Below are 13337 nucleotides of genomic sequence, written 5' to 3' on the forward strand. Positions count from 1 at the left end.
AGAGGCCAGAAATCCAGACTTTACATTAAAAAGAAAAATCTCCTGATTGAAAAAAACAAAAAAAGGATTGTATTGTGTCTGAGTTTTTACAAAACACACTATAATGACCAAACAAAGTCTGCCATCAGTCTGAGTTTGCCCTGTAGGCAACTAGTTTGCAACCGTGAACTTATTCCAGTGCTGCCAACTTGGGCTTGCAGATGGTTTTCTTCTTAGCCTCCAGAGAATTAACTAGCTGTCCCTTCCTCAGGGAAGGCCAGATTGGTTCTTTCAGTTGGACTTTCTCTTGTTCTGTATGGATCCCTATCCTGTCTCTCCCTCCACAGACCTTTTTTTTTTTTTTTTTTAATTAACATGTTTGATGTTTTTCTTTCCTGCTAGGCTGTAAGTTCATGAAGGAAGGAGACATTTCTGTGTTGCTCATTGTCATTGGGCTCCCCAGAATCAGACTGGCTGATGGGGAGTTATGTGAAGGAAATTTACTGAAGAGCGTGCTTGGGTGAGGGAACAGGACTGGTCTGGGAGATATTATGGTGAATGACTTAGTAGAGCTCCTACTTGGGAGACAGCTACCTATAGTATATAATCTGTGTGTTATTACTTTAAAATAAAGATACGAAAAAATGGGTTTTATTTGAAATTATATTAAATTCTGTATTATTTACTTTTCTGTTATATAAATGCCTTTTTTTTTTTCTAACCAAAGCAATGAAACTAGTTAACAGTGGTAGTTGCTGCTGCTGCTGCTAAGTCGCTTCAGTCATGTCCGACTCTGTGTGACCCCATAGACAGCAGCCCACCAGGCTCCCCCGTCCCTGGGATTCTCCAGGCAAGAACACTGGAGTGGGTTGTAATTTCCTTCTCCAGTGCACGAAAGTGAAAAGTGAAAGGGAAGTCACTCAGTCGTATCCGACTCTTCGCGACCCCATGGACTGCAGCCCACCAGGCTCCTCTGTCCATGGGATTTTCCAGGCAAGAGTACTCGAGTGGGGTGCCATCGCAGTAGTAACTAATAGTAGGACTAATGAATTATATGTGTGAGGAAGATTTAATAAGATTTTGATAATATTTCTTCCCTCTGATGTAATGATTTAACTATTTTTCTTAATGGTGTACTAAATAATTGCAGGCTATATTTGTATGCATTTTTAAGATTCATATTAATTAAACAGATACTGCCCATATCTGTCTAACCAAAAAAGTAACAATGAGATGTCTTATGAGCACAGGAGAATATTTGTACTCTTTCAGTTTGCTTTTTCTTTTTGTTAAAGATTTAGTTAGTTATTTATTTTTGGCTGTGCTGAGTCTTCGTTCCTGCACGTAGGCTTTCTCTAGTTGCGACAAGTGGGGGCCACTCTTTGTTGCAATGTGCGGGTTTCTCATTGTGGTGGCTTCTCTTGTTGTGGAGCAAGGGCTCCAGAACATGGGCTCAGCAGTTGTGGTGCAGCGGCTTAGTTGCCACATGGCATGTGGAACCTTCCCAGACCAAGTTTTGAACCCGTGTCCACTTCATTGTCAGGCAGATTCTTTACCACTGGACCACGAAGGAAACACTCAGTTTCCTTTTTCAATGACACTTCTCTGAATGCCTGAAGCCTTTGCCTTAGGACATACTTTTTTCCTTTTATGTAGTGGTGAAAGTAAACTTCTTCTCCCTCAGAAGAAATGGAGTAGCCATCATGGTCAACAAAAGAGTCCGAAATGCAGTACTTGGATGTAATCTCAAAAATGACAGAATGATCTCTGTTCGTCTCCAAGGCAAACCATTCAATATCAAAGTTATCCAAGTCTATGCCCCAACCAGTAACGCTGAAGAAACTGAAGTTGAACGGTTTTATGAAGACCTACAAGATCTTTTAGAACTAACACCCAAAAAAGATGTCCTTTTCATTATAGGGTACTGGAATGCAAAAGTAGGAAGTCAAGAAACACCTGGAGTAACAGGCAAATTTGGCCTTGGAATGCGGAATGAAGCAGGGCAAAGACTAATAGAGTTTTGCCAAGAAAATGCACTGGTCATAGCTAACACCCTCTTCCAACAACACAAGAGAAGACTCTACACATGGACATCACCAGATGGTCAACACCGAAATCAGATTGATTATATTCTTTGCAGCCAAAGATGGAGAAGCTCTATACAGTCAACAAAAACAAGACCAGGAGCTGACTGTGGCTCAGATCATGAACTCCTTATTACCAAATTCAGACTCAAATTGAAGAAAATAGGGAAAACCGCTAGACCATTCAGGTATGACCTAAATCAAATCCCTTATGATTATACAGTGGAAGTGAGAAATAGATTTAAGGGCCTAGATCTGATAGATAGAGAGCCTGATGAAGTGTGGAATGAGGTTTGTGACATTGTACAGAAGACAGGGATCAAGACCATCCCCATGGAAAAGAAATGCAAAAAAGCAAAATGGCTGTCTGGGGAGGCCTTACAAATAGCTGTGAAAAGAAGAGAGGTGAAAAGCAAAGGAGAAAAGGAAAGATATAAGTATCTGAATGCAGAGTTCCAAAGAATAGCAAGAAGAGATAAGAAAGCCTTCCTCAGTGATCAATGCAAAGAAATAGAGGAAAAGAACAGAATGGGAAAGACTAGAGATCTCTTTAAGAAAATTAGAGATACCAAGGGAACATTTCATGCAAAGATGGGCTTGATAAAGGACAGAAATGCTCTGGACCTAACAGAAGCAGAAGATACTAAGAAGAGGTGGCAAGCATACACGGAAGAACTGTACAAAAAAGATCTGCATGACCCAGATAATCATGATGATGTGATCACTCATCTAGAGCCAGACATCTTGGAATGTAAAGTCAAGTGGGCCTCAGAAAGCATAACTACGAACAAAGCTAGTGGAGGTGATGGCATTCCAGTTGACCTGTTTCAAATCCTGAAAGATGATGCTGTGAAAGTGCTGCACTCAATATGCCAGCAAATTTGGAAAACTCAGCAGTGGCCACAGGACTGGAAAAAGTCAGTTTTCATTCCAATGCCAAAGAAAGGCAATGCAAAAGAATGCTCAAACTACTGCACAATTGCACTCATCTCACATGCTAGTAAAGTAATCCTCAAAATTCTCCAAGCCAGGCTTCAGCAATATGTGAACGGTGAACTCCCTGATGTTCAAGCTGGTTTTAGAAAAGGCAGAGGAACCAGAGATAAAACTGCCAACATCCGCTGGATCATCGAAAAAGCAAGAGAGTTCCAGAAAAACATCTATTTCTGGTTTATTGACTATGCCAAAGCCTTCGACTGTGCGGATCACAATAAACTGTGGAAAATTCTGAAAGAGATGGGAATACCAGACCACCTGACCTGCCTCTTGAGAAATCTGTATGCAGGTCAGGAAGTAACAGTTAGAGCTGGACATGGTACAACAGACTGGTTCCAAATAGGAAAAGGAGTACGTCAAGGCTGTATATTATCACCCTGCTTATTTAACTTATTTGCAGAGTACATCATGAGAAACGCTGGACTGGAAGAAACACAAGCTGGAATCAAGATTGCTGGAAGAAATATCAATAACCTCAGATATGCAGATGACACCACCCTTATGGCAGAAAGTGAAGAGGAGCTAAAAAGCCTCTTGATAAAAGTGAAAGAGGAGAGCGAAAAAGTTGGCTTAAAGCTCAACATTCAGAAAAGGAAGATCATGGCATCCAGTCCCATCTACTTCATGGGAAATAGATGGGGAAAGAGTGGAAACAGTGGAAACAGTGTCAGACTTTATTTTTTGGGGCTCCAAAATCACTGCAGATGGTGATTGCAGCCATGAAATTAAAAGACACTTACTCCTTGGAAGAAAAGTTGTGACCTACCTAGATAGTATATTCAAAAGCAGAGACATTACTTTGCCGACTAAGGTCCGTCTAGTCAAGGCTATGGTTTTCCAGTGGCCATGTATGGATGTGAGAGTAGGACTGTGAAGAAGGCTGAGCGCCAAAGAATTGATGCTTTTGAACTGTGGTGTTGGAGAAGACTCTTGAGAGTCCCTTGGACTGCAAGGAGATCCAACCAGTCCATTCTGAAGGAGATCAGTCCTGGGATTTCTTTGGAAGGAATGATGCTAAAGCTGAAGCTCCAGTACTTTGGCCACCTCATGCGAAGAGTTGACTCACTGGAAAAGACTCTGATGCTGGGAGGGATTGGGGGCAGGAGGAGAAGGGGACGACCAAGGATGAGATGGCTGGATGACATCACTGACTCAATGGACGTGAGTCTGAGTGAACTCCGGGAGATGGTGATGGACAGGGAGGGCTGGCGTGCTGCGATTCATGGGGTCGCAAAGAGTTGGACACGACTGTGCAACGGAACTGAACTGAACTGAAAGTAGACATAGTTAGTTGAATGTAAAATTCGTTTTGACTTGCAGGTCTGCTCTTTTTGTCCTCCAATTTTATTGAGATACAATTGATATACAGCACAGTTTAAGGTATACAGCACAGTGGTTCAGCTTACATATGTTGTGAAATGATTGCCGCAAGTTTAGTGAGTATCCATTTTAGCATACAAATACAAAATTAAGGAATTAGAAATTTTTTTTCTTGTGGTGAGAACTCATGAGGATTTACTGTCTTAAAAACTTTCACTTATACAGAAGTGGTAATTATGTTTATCATGTTGTACATTATGTCTTTTGTAAGTAAGTTATAAGTGCTTACTTATAACTGGAAGTCTGACCTTTTGACTGCCTTCATTGAATTCCCCCTTTCACAAACTCAATAACTACAAATCTGACCTCTTTTTCTATGAGTTTATTTGTTGGTTTGTTTCTGAAGTATAATTAATCTACAACACTGTGTTAGAGCCTGTTACGCACCACAGTGATTTGATATTTCTATATATTTCAAATGATCCTCATGATAAGTTTAGTTACCAGTCAAAGATAGTACATAGGTATAAGCCCACTTATTTCTGATGTCAATCCAATCTGATATTGATCCAGATATCATCTCAACAATTTGGGCATTGAATATTTGGGATTTTACTTGGTAATAACAGCATGTTTTTAGATGTATAAGAATTAATTTCAAGGTCTTCCAAAAAGTCCATTCATTTTATATCTACACACCAGCTTGTTATCAATCAGATCCTGTGCATGTAGAAGTTAATCAGGTAGGTTGCTGCTGCTGCTAAGTCACTTCAGTCGTGTCTGACTTTGTATGACCTCATGGACTGCAGCCTACCAGGCTACTCTGCCCATGGGATTTTCCAGGCAAGAGTACTGAAGTGGGGTGCCATTGCCTTCTCCAAATCAGGTAGGTTATCCATATCTAAATCATTCATCATTTTTAAACATTCTTAAACACGTAGGATATCACCATATTAAATGCTCTTTCTCAGCATCGAAGGCAGAGGTAATTTGAACTTGTGAAATTGAAAAGTTGGATTTCAAATAGGGTAGTTTAGTAAAGAAATGAGAAAGTCCTGTTTAACTTGGCTGCCATTTTCTGAGTTTTAAAGCAGTCTAATTTCTCAAAAAAAAAAAAAAAAGAGTCATTTGTTTTCACTGTATGAATTTTGTTGAAATCTACACATAACATCCAACAGTTCATGTGCAGTCAATCCACCCTTTTCCAGGTTCCTTATGGCCTCTTTAAAGATCATTGAAGTTTCAGAGAAACAGCATATACATTTCTGTTTTACTGTAGTCTTTTTTTCCATTCTCCTCTGGATGCATTTTCATATTAGAGAAGGACATTCCTCTTGTCTGACACTTTTAAAATATGACTTTACAGTAAGCTAATGTTTTAACATCTTTTCTGTGCCAGTAACAATGTCCAGACCCATCCTGTGGTCACACATCTAAGGACACAATCTCCTTCCATTTCTATAAAGCCAATAATCTTATCAAATGCTTCTGCACATTTCACGGAAACTGAAAAGTGACCAGTATTTTTATTATAAAAACCTCAATATTGTGGGCAAGCAATTAAGTCTTTTTCCCCAAAAAACTGTTGTGTACAGGTGTGTAGAACGTAGCAGGTGAGATCTTTTTATTTCCTTTAGTAAGAAGTTTCTAGATAAGAATTTTATAAAATTTAAATTTGAAAAGTACGTCTGTTGAATATAGAGATAGATGAGCAGAATCTACTTCTGTTTGAACAAGATATTAACCATATTTTGTATTTTCAGTAGTTTGATTAAAATCTTTATAGAAATCAACAAGATGATCTAAAATTCCATTTGTTTTTCTAATCAAAACACCTACGAACCAGGGGGAACCTTTTTTCCTTGCCATGATTAAATTTATCACTTATACTATAGAAAGTATGGTCATTGGTAATATGTGATTTAATTCTAAGGGGCCGATACATCTGTTATCAAAATTCTCCATTTTTGGGGTGGGGGTCACAAATAATTTTTATTGGACCACAATATTTTAGTTGGGACCTCTGAATCAGAAGATATAGGTTTACCCAGCATCATGGAGCAATTAAGGGACTGATAGATAATATGCTTTATATGATATATCTAGATTAATTCGTGGCCACTATTTTCAACTGGTATCTTTTGGATAAGATGGGAGAAAAAACTGTCGATTGCTTTAAAGTACTTGTGTGTTTCATTCTCAACTTGTGAGATTTAATCTTCTTAGGTGATTTTACCTCTCTTTCTCCACCATGCCCAACCCCAAGTTCTTTTTTGCATATCACATCGATATGGTACCAACAGTAATCCCTCTTTTAGTTTGGTCATGTGTCCAGTATTTAATAAAGTGCTTCTAACAGTATGAAAGAACAAGCCTTGAGCTATATATTTTATGGGGGCACTCTGACTCAACACTTCATCTTCAACTCTTTCCTGGAGTTAATCCTAATTTTTAGAAAATTGTTTGATTTTCCTACATGCTACAGGCATAGGAAGCTGTACTAAAAGGAAGAGGCTCTGAGAGGAAACCGCAGTGAGTCCTGATGTCACTTAGTTCAGCACAATGGAAATAAAAGCCACCTCCCTTCTGTTGTTCCATTTCCCCTTTTGGATGAGCAAGAGAGAATCATCTTTAGGGCATTATGTATTCATCGAGGGGCAGTGACCTTAATCCATAAAGCTCTATAGAGTTTATGCTTTGATTACCTTAAAGCCCGCCTCCCCTTATACAGTGTCCCAGACAATCAAAATTGCCCCACAATGTGCCTGCTAATGTTCACAATTTCAGTAGACCCAAGACTGAGCCATCTGGTAAATAGGGCTTGGCACAGAGATTCCCCTTAAAGTGATCTGACCATGCCACAAAGTTTGCCTAGAAGTCTCTTCCTGAATTGCCACGAGGCTAGGCCAGTTTTTAGAACTCTCTTTGGATCATTGGAGAATAAAGTAACTAAAATAAACTATAATTGTAGATTTGCTACAACAATGTTTCTTGTTTCTTAATAATGGTATTTAGAGATTTCTTGTGATTAAAAGGGGTTGAATGAAGGTTAAATTCAATATGGGGAAAAATATTTTTTGGAGGACCTACAGTTTGGCAGGAAATTGGTATGTTTTCTCATTTGACTCTCACAACTCTATGACATAGATGTTATTATTCTTATTTTACAAATGAGGAAACTGCTTAGAAATGTTAAGTAACATTTCCAAAAGTGATGGGGTTGTCATTCAAATTCAAGTGCGTGGGCTCCAGATTCCGGGTCTTTACACTCTGTTACCCAAACAATAACTCTTTCTGAACTCCTTATTTCTCACTCTGGCTTTAACTAATTTTTTCTTTATCCTCTTTACTTTTGTTATATTTTCCACCAGCCTGTTATATTTTCCTCATTCTCCTTTTGGTAGTCTCTTAATATCTTCTTTTAATGACTGTATTTTTAGTTTCATTTCTCATCTCCTACATCTTAAGCCATTGTCATCTTTCCTGGACCAATGTATTAATTTACTAACTGATCTCATATTTATTCTCTCTCCTCTGGATCTCTTCTTCATACATGATTATCTTAAAAGAAATAAGTAAATTATGCTACTGTCTTGTTCAAAATCCTGAGATGGGCTCACATCACAATTTAGAGTAAAACCCTCTCTCGTGATGGCCGAGGCAGCTCTGTGGAATCTGGCCTCCACCTTCCCCTCTCCTGGGCCTCCTGCGGCTGCTCCCCAGGCTCCCCTAACTCCAGCCACACTAGTTTACCTACAGGATCTTGCATCCAAGTTCATTCCTGCTTTTGTCCCTGCTGCTTCTCTGCCTTCCTCTGACCTTTCTTGGCTCTCTCTCTTACGTCATTTAGGTCTCTGATCAAACTTATCCTTGAAAACTTGAGAGAGGTCTTCCCTGACAATTCTAAAATAGCTACCAATTAGCCCTACTTTGGGGTTTCCCTGGTGGCTCTGATGGTAAAGAATCCACCTGCAATGCAGGAGACTCAGGTTCAGTCCCTGTGTCTGGAAGATTCTCTGGAGAAGAGAAAGGCAACCCACTTCAATATTCTTGCCTGGAGAGTTCCATGGACAGAGGAGTCTGGTGGGTACAGTCCATAGGGTCGCAAAGAGTCACAACTGAGTGACTAATGCACCTGGTCCTACATGAAGGAATTACCCTAGAATTTATCACTCACTACCTGGAATTATATTAGTTGTGAACACAGTTATTCCCTTTGTCTTTCTCCTGCTGTGAGAATATAGGCTCCATGGTAACAGGAACCTTTTCTGTCTTGTTTATCACTGCATCCCAGAGCCTAGAAGAGTCCCTGCTTATACTCAGGGACTCAGGAAATATTTGTTGAGTGAATAAAGATATACTTTCATGAGTGCCTCAGGAATTTTCAGAGTGATCTTAGCAAACTGCTTTTCTGAAGTCTAAATTATTTCTTCATTTCCTTATTTATTTATTTTAAAATTAAATTCTTACTTTAGCACTTGATCCCATCCTGCCTTATGACATATATTATTACTTAAATAATGCCTATACAATATTATTATAGTTTGTTTTTCAATAGTAGCTTAAGGTACTACTCTTAGTATTATCCAAGTAGCACAGTTATTAATACCACATAGTAGGAAATCATAAATGCTTTGTTATTTTTTGACTGAATTAATGACATGTTATTAAATCCCAAGACAACATTCTAATGCTTTTAAAACATCATTTCTTTTATCCTTATACAGATTTATATAAACATATTTCTTTTCTCCTTTATATCCTTTATTACTAAAAGAAGAAATTCTTATTCTCTTGCAAATAAAACCATGGTTCAGAAAGGAGAAATAAAATGCTTCATTAAGGTTGCACATCTAAGAAAAGATGAAATGGGTCTTAAACATAGATATAGTAATATAGTGAAGTCACTCAGTCGTGTCCGACTCTCTGTGACCCCATGGACTGTAGCCTACCAGGCTCCTCTGTCCATGGGATTTTCCAGGCAATAGTCCTGGAGTGGATTGCCATTTCCTTCTCCAGGGGATCTTCCCAACACAGGGATCAAACCCGGGTCTCCCACATTGTAGAGAGATGCTTTACTGTCTGACCCACCAGGGAAAACAAATGATCCTTCCACTAGCGGCTATTGGTTCAGTCAGTTCAGTCGATCAGTCGTGTCCGACTCTTTTGTGACCCCATGAATCACAGCACAACAGGCCTCCCTGTCCATAACCAACTCCTGGAGTTTACCCAAACTCATGTCCATCGAGTCGGTGATGCCATCCAGCCATCTCATCCTCGGTCATCCCCTTCTCCTCCTGCCCCCAATCCCTCCCAGCATCAGAGTCTGTTCCAATGAGTCAACTCTTCGCATGAGGTGGCCAAAGTATTGGAGTTTCAGCTTCAGTATCAGTCCTTCCAATGAACACCCAGGACTGATCTCCTTTAGGATGGACTGGTTGGATCTCCTTGCAGTCCAAGGGACTCTCAAGAGTCTTCTCCAACACCACAGTTCAAAAGCATCAATTCTTTGTTATTCAGCTTTCTTCACAGTCCAACTCTCACATCCATACATGACCACTGGAAAAACCATAGCCTTGACTAGATGGACCTTTGTTGGCAAAGTAATGTCTCTGCTTTTTAATATGTTATCTAGGTTGGTCATAACTTTCCTTCCAAGAAGTAAGTGTCTTTTAACTTCATGGCTGCAGTCACCATCTGCAGTGATTTTGGAGCCCCCAAAAATAAAGTCTGACACTATTTCCACTGTTTCCCCATCTGTTTCCCATGAAGTGATGGGACCAGATGCCATGATCTTCGTTTTCTGCATGTTGAGCTTTAAGCCAACTTTTTCACTCTCCTCTTTCACTAGAGGCTATAGCTTTGCAGTAAATCTCTATTAATGTAATTTCATTCATATGGCATAATGACTCCCAAATCCTACTGAGCTGACTTGTCCATTGTGGTTGAAGAGGAAGAGGAGAGTGTGTTGCTCTTGATTACCAACTTTATGCCATGTAGTCATGTGTTGTGTGAAGAAAGACTAGAAAGGCAACTGAGTCTACTCAAAAGAAAGGCATTTAAAAATGTAGAACAAATGGGCACAAAGGGTAAAGTCAATCTTTACCCAATCTTCCATATTATAATATTGAGCCCCAAGACACACTGTGTTGCTTCCCCTTTTCCCTCCCATGACCATTATTCCTAACCAGGCCTGAGACACGCAAGAAAGTGTAGCTCTACTGAAAACTGAGACGCTTAAAGTATAGCCTAAGGGAAAAAGTTTCAGTCACCAGCTGACCATATTTCAGTTCTCTATAGTTGTCCAAAGCTATATCCTTGGCATTTTTGCAAGCATGACATTGTGCACGATGCCTAGCAAAACCCAGAATTCCTGCCTGAAAAGCACACGAGACGAAAGCAGCACACCTTTGGGGTTTGGTGATTTGAGAAGCTTGATATTTCATGTCATGATCTTTACATTTACTGCACTTTCTCATTCAAGCTGCATTTCATGAATATTATCATGAATCAGTGGCAAGGTTTCAAACACAAGAGCCACGCCACGGCATCCTATATGACAAAGCAGATTCCAGGGTCCTTGTTGCTAGAGATTCTCATTTAGCTGGCCTTGAGTGAACCTGAGAACCCATCTTAAACAAGTACTTCCAGGTGATTCTGATAACACATTATCTGCAGAGATATATCCGTGTAGGAAAACCTTTCTTTCCACTCAGATATTTTCACTCTGAAATTGTATTTTATGTCTCTGAATAATTTATTATTCTCCACATGAACATGAAGGACAAGTGAATATTGTTAAGTATATTAATATTAGAGACTGAAATCCAAAATGATAATCAGCCAAGAGATTGTTCTTATAATGATTTATTCAAGTCTTTTTTTTTTTTTTTTGGTCTTATAGGGCTTTTAATGCACAGTCAATCTTTTAAATTAGACATTGGCCAAGTGTTAGCTCACAATCTATATTACTAAGTACTAAAAGCTGGCCCAGAATTCTGGCAAGAAGGATGAACTGTGAACAGTGAGGCCTGACAACCAAAATGGTATGAAGTGCTGAGATCACCTTGTGGGGAAATCTTGGCACTAATACTAATCCCTATTTCCCAGAAGATTCGTCTAAGTGTCACACAGTGAGGAAAGCATTAGCAGACACACTGTGAGAGGATTTTGATTGCTTTGATATATACATGCTGTATCTTCTGGGTATTTTTGTACTGCTTTCCTTACATTAACTTATATCAGACTCTATAAAGTTATATAGTCACATTCCTTGCTCTATCTACCCCATAAGATATGGATAGAAGCAGACCTGTATGTTATTAATTGTGATAGGCTATGAAAAGCACTACACGAAGGGTGTGAACAAAGTGCTCAGAGTTTGGAGGCTGTGAAGAAGGCGGAGAGATGATATCTGAGCTAGACCATCAAGTGTAAGTGGCCTTTCAGTTGGAAGAGAATGGAACAAAAGCCTTTCTAAAGAGAAGGGCTGCTTTAGGATAGAATAATAGCAACTAATATTTATGGAGAACTTATTATTTGCTAGACACTGTTATGAGCACTTGTGTTTTATCTCATTTAATTCTCAAAAAACTATGCAATGGGCGCTGTTAGTATCTTCCATGTGTAAATAAGGAGACCCATCTGTGTGCATAGGTTTGCAATATTCTTGGGTAGCATGATTGGTTTGGCAGTGGCAAATGGCGTGGTGTGACCTGAGCCAATAGAGGAGGACTCAAGGTAAGCCAGGCCAGGTGATGAAGTGCCTTTGTTAGATGCTTTCATTACACAGAGGATTTTGTTTTTACTTTTTAAAATTAGTATTTCTAATTACAAAGATGATGTCTACATATGATTTTAAAATTTACAAAGAGCACACAATAAAAAGAATCTTTGGCACCCTTGATCTTCAGTTCCACTGCCTTCCTCCTGGGAAGCAACCGTAATCACTAACGACTTGTGTATCTTTGTGGACACAGTGTACGTAATGTCTCTTGTCTTCACCCTTTGTTGCACACTCTGGTACATACCATACAGACCTTGCTTTGTATCTTGAGATTGTTCTGTATCAGCACATCTGGCACATTTGGCTCTATCTCATTCTTTTCCACAGCTCCGTGTTTCCCAATTATGTGGTTGAACCATGGTTTATTTAACCAGTCCACTAATGATAGATGTTAAATATGTTGCTAGTCAATACACAACGCTGATTTGAATATTCTTGTCTTTGAAAACATTCACGTTTTACTTACAGGAGATGCTCCTCAAGGTGAAATTTCTGTGCCCCAGGAATAACTGTAAACAGGGGAGTGGCATGAACAAGTTGGCCTATTAGAGCAGTCCATCTGGCCCTTGGGTGGCAGGAGGACCAACTAGAAGCAAGGAGGTTGCGATTCTTGCATTTTTTTCAGGAGTGAGACAGTGAGAGCTGTGGAAAGCACTGGCAAGGAGCCCTGGGAGTGGAGGACAGATAGGAGGAACAGTTTCTGGATACAGTCATTGAGAGAGTTTGCACCTACCATTTGACTTTTCCTTTCCTTTACACCTTTCCGTTTTCCACTGAGTTCTTTTCAGCAGATATCCAGAATCCATGATCAGAAAGTGTTTGTGCCAACATCACCACCTTTATCTTTAGGGATAAAGTATTTTGAAATTAGTAACCACAGATAATTTAAGGAGCCAACAAGCAGTGGGAGGAAACTGTTCTGAAAAATGAATTCCCAAAGGGACCGTCCAGTTACCTTCATGTGCAGTGCATGCTCCCAACTCTGCCAAAGGCTTGCAGATGGAGCTGTGTATCTGTGTATCTTTTATTGCCATCTTTCCTTTCAGTTCAGTTCAGTTCAGTTGCTCAGTCATGGCTGACTGTTTGTGACCCCATGGACTGCAGCATGCCAGGTTTCCCTGTCCATCTTTCCTTTAAAAAATTTTTTTTTCTCCTACACATAAAAGCAAACT

The sequence above is a fragment of the Ovis aries genome, chromosome 9, assembly GCF_016772045.2.
Source record: "Ovis aries strain OAR_USU_Benz2616 breed Rambouillet chromosome 9, ARS-UI_Ramb_v3.0, whole genome shotgun sequence".
In the NCBI taxonomy this organism is placed as follows: Eukaryota; Metazoa; Chordata; class Mammalia; order Artiodactyla; family Bovidae; genus Ovis; species Ovis aries.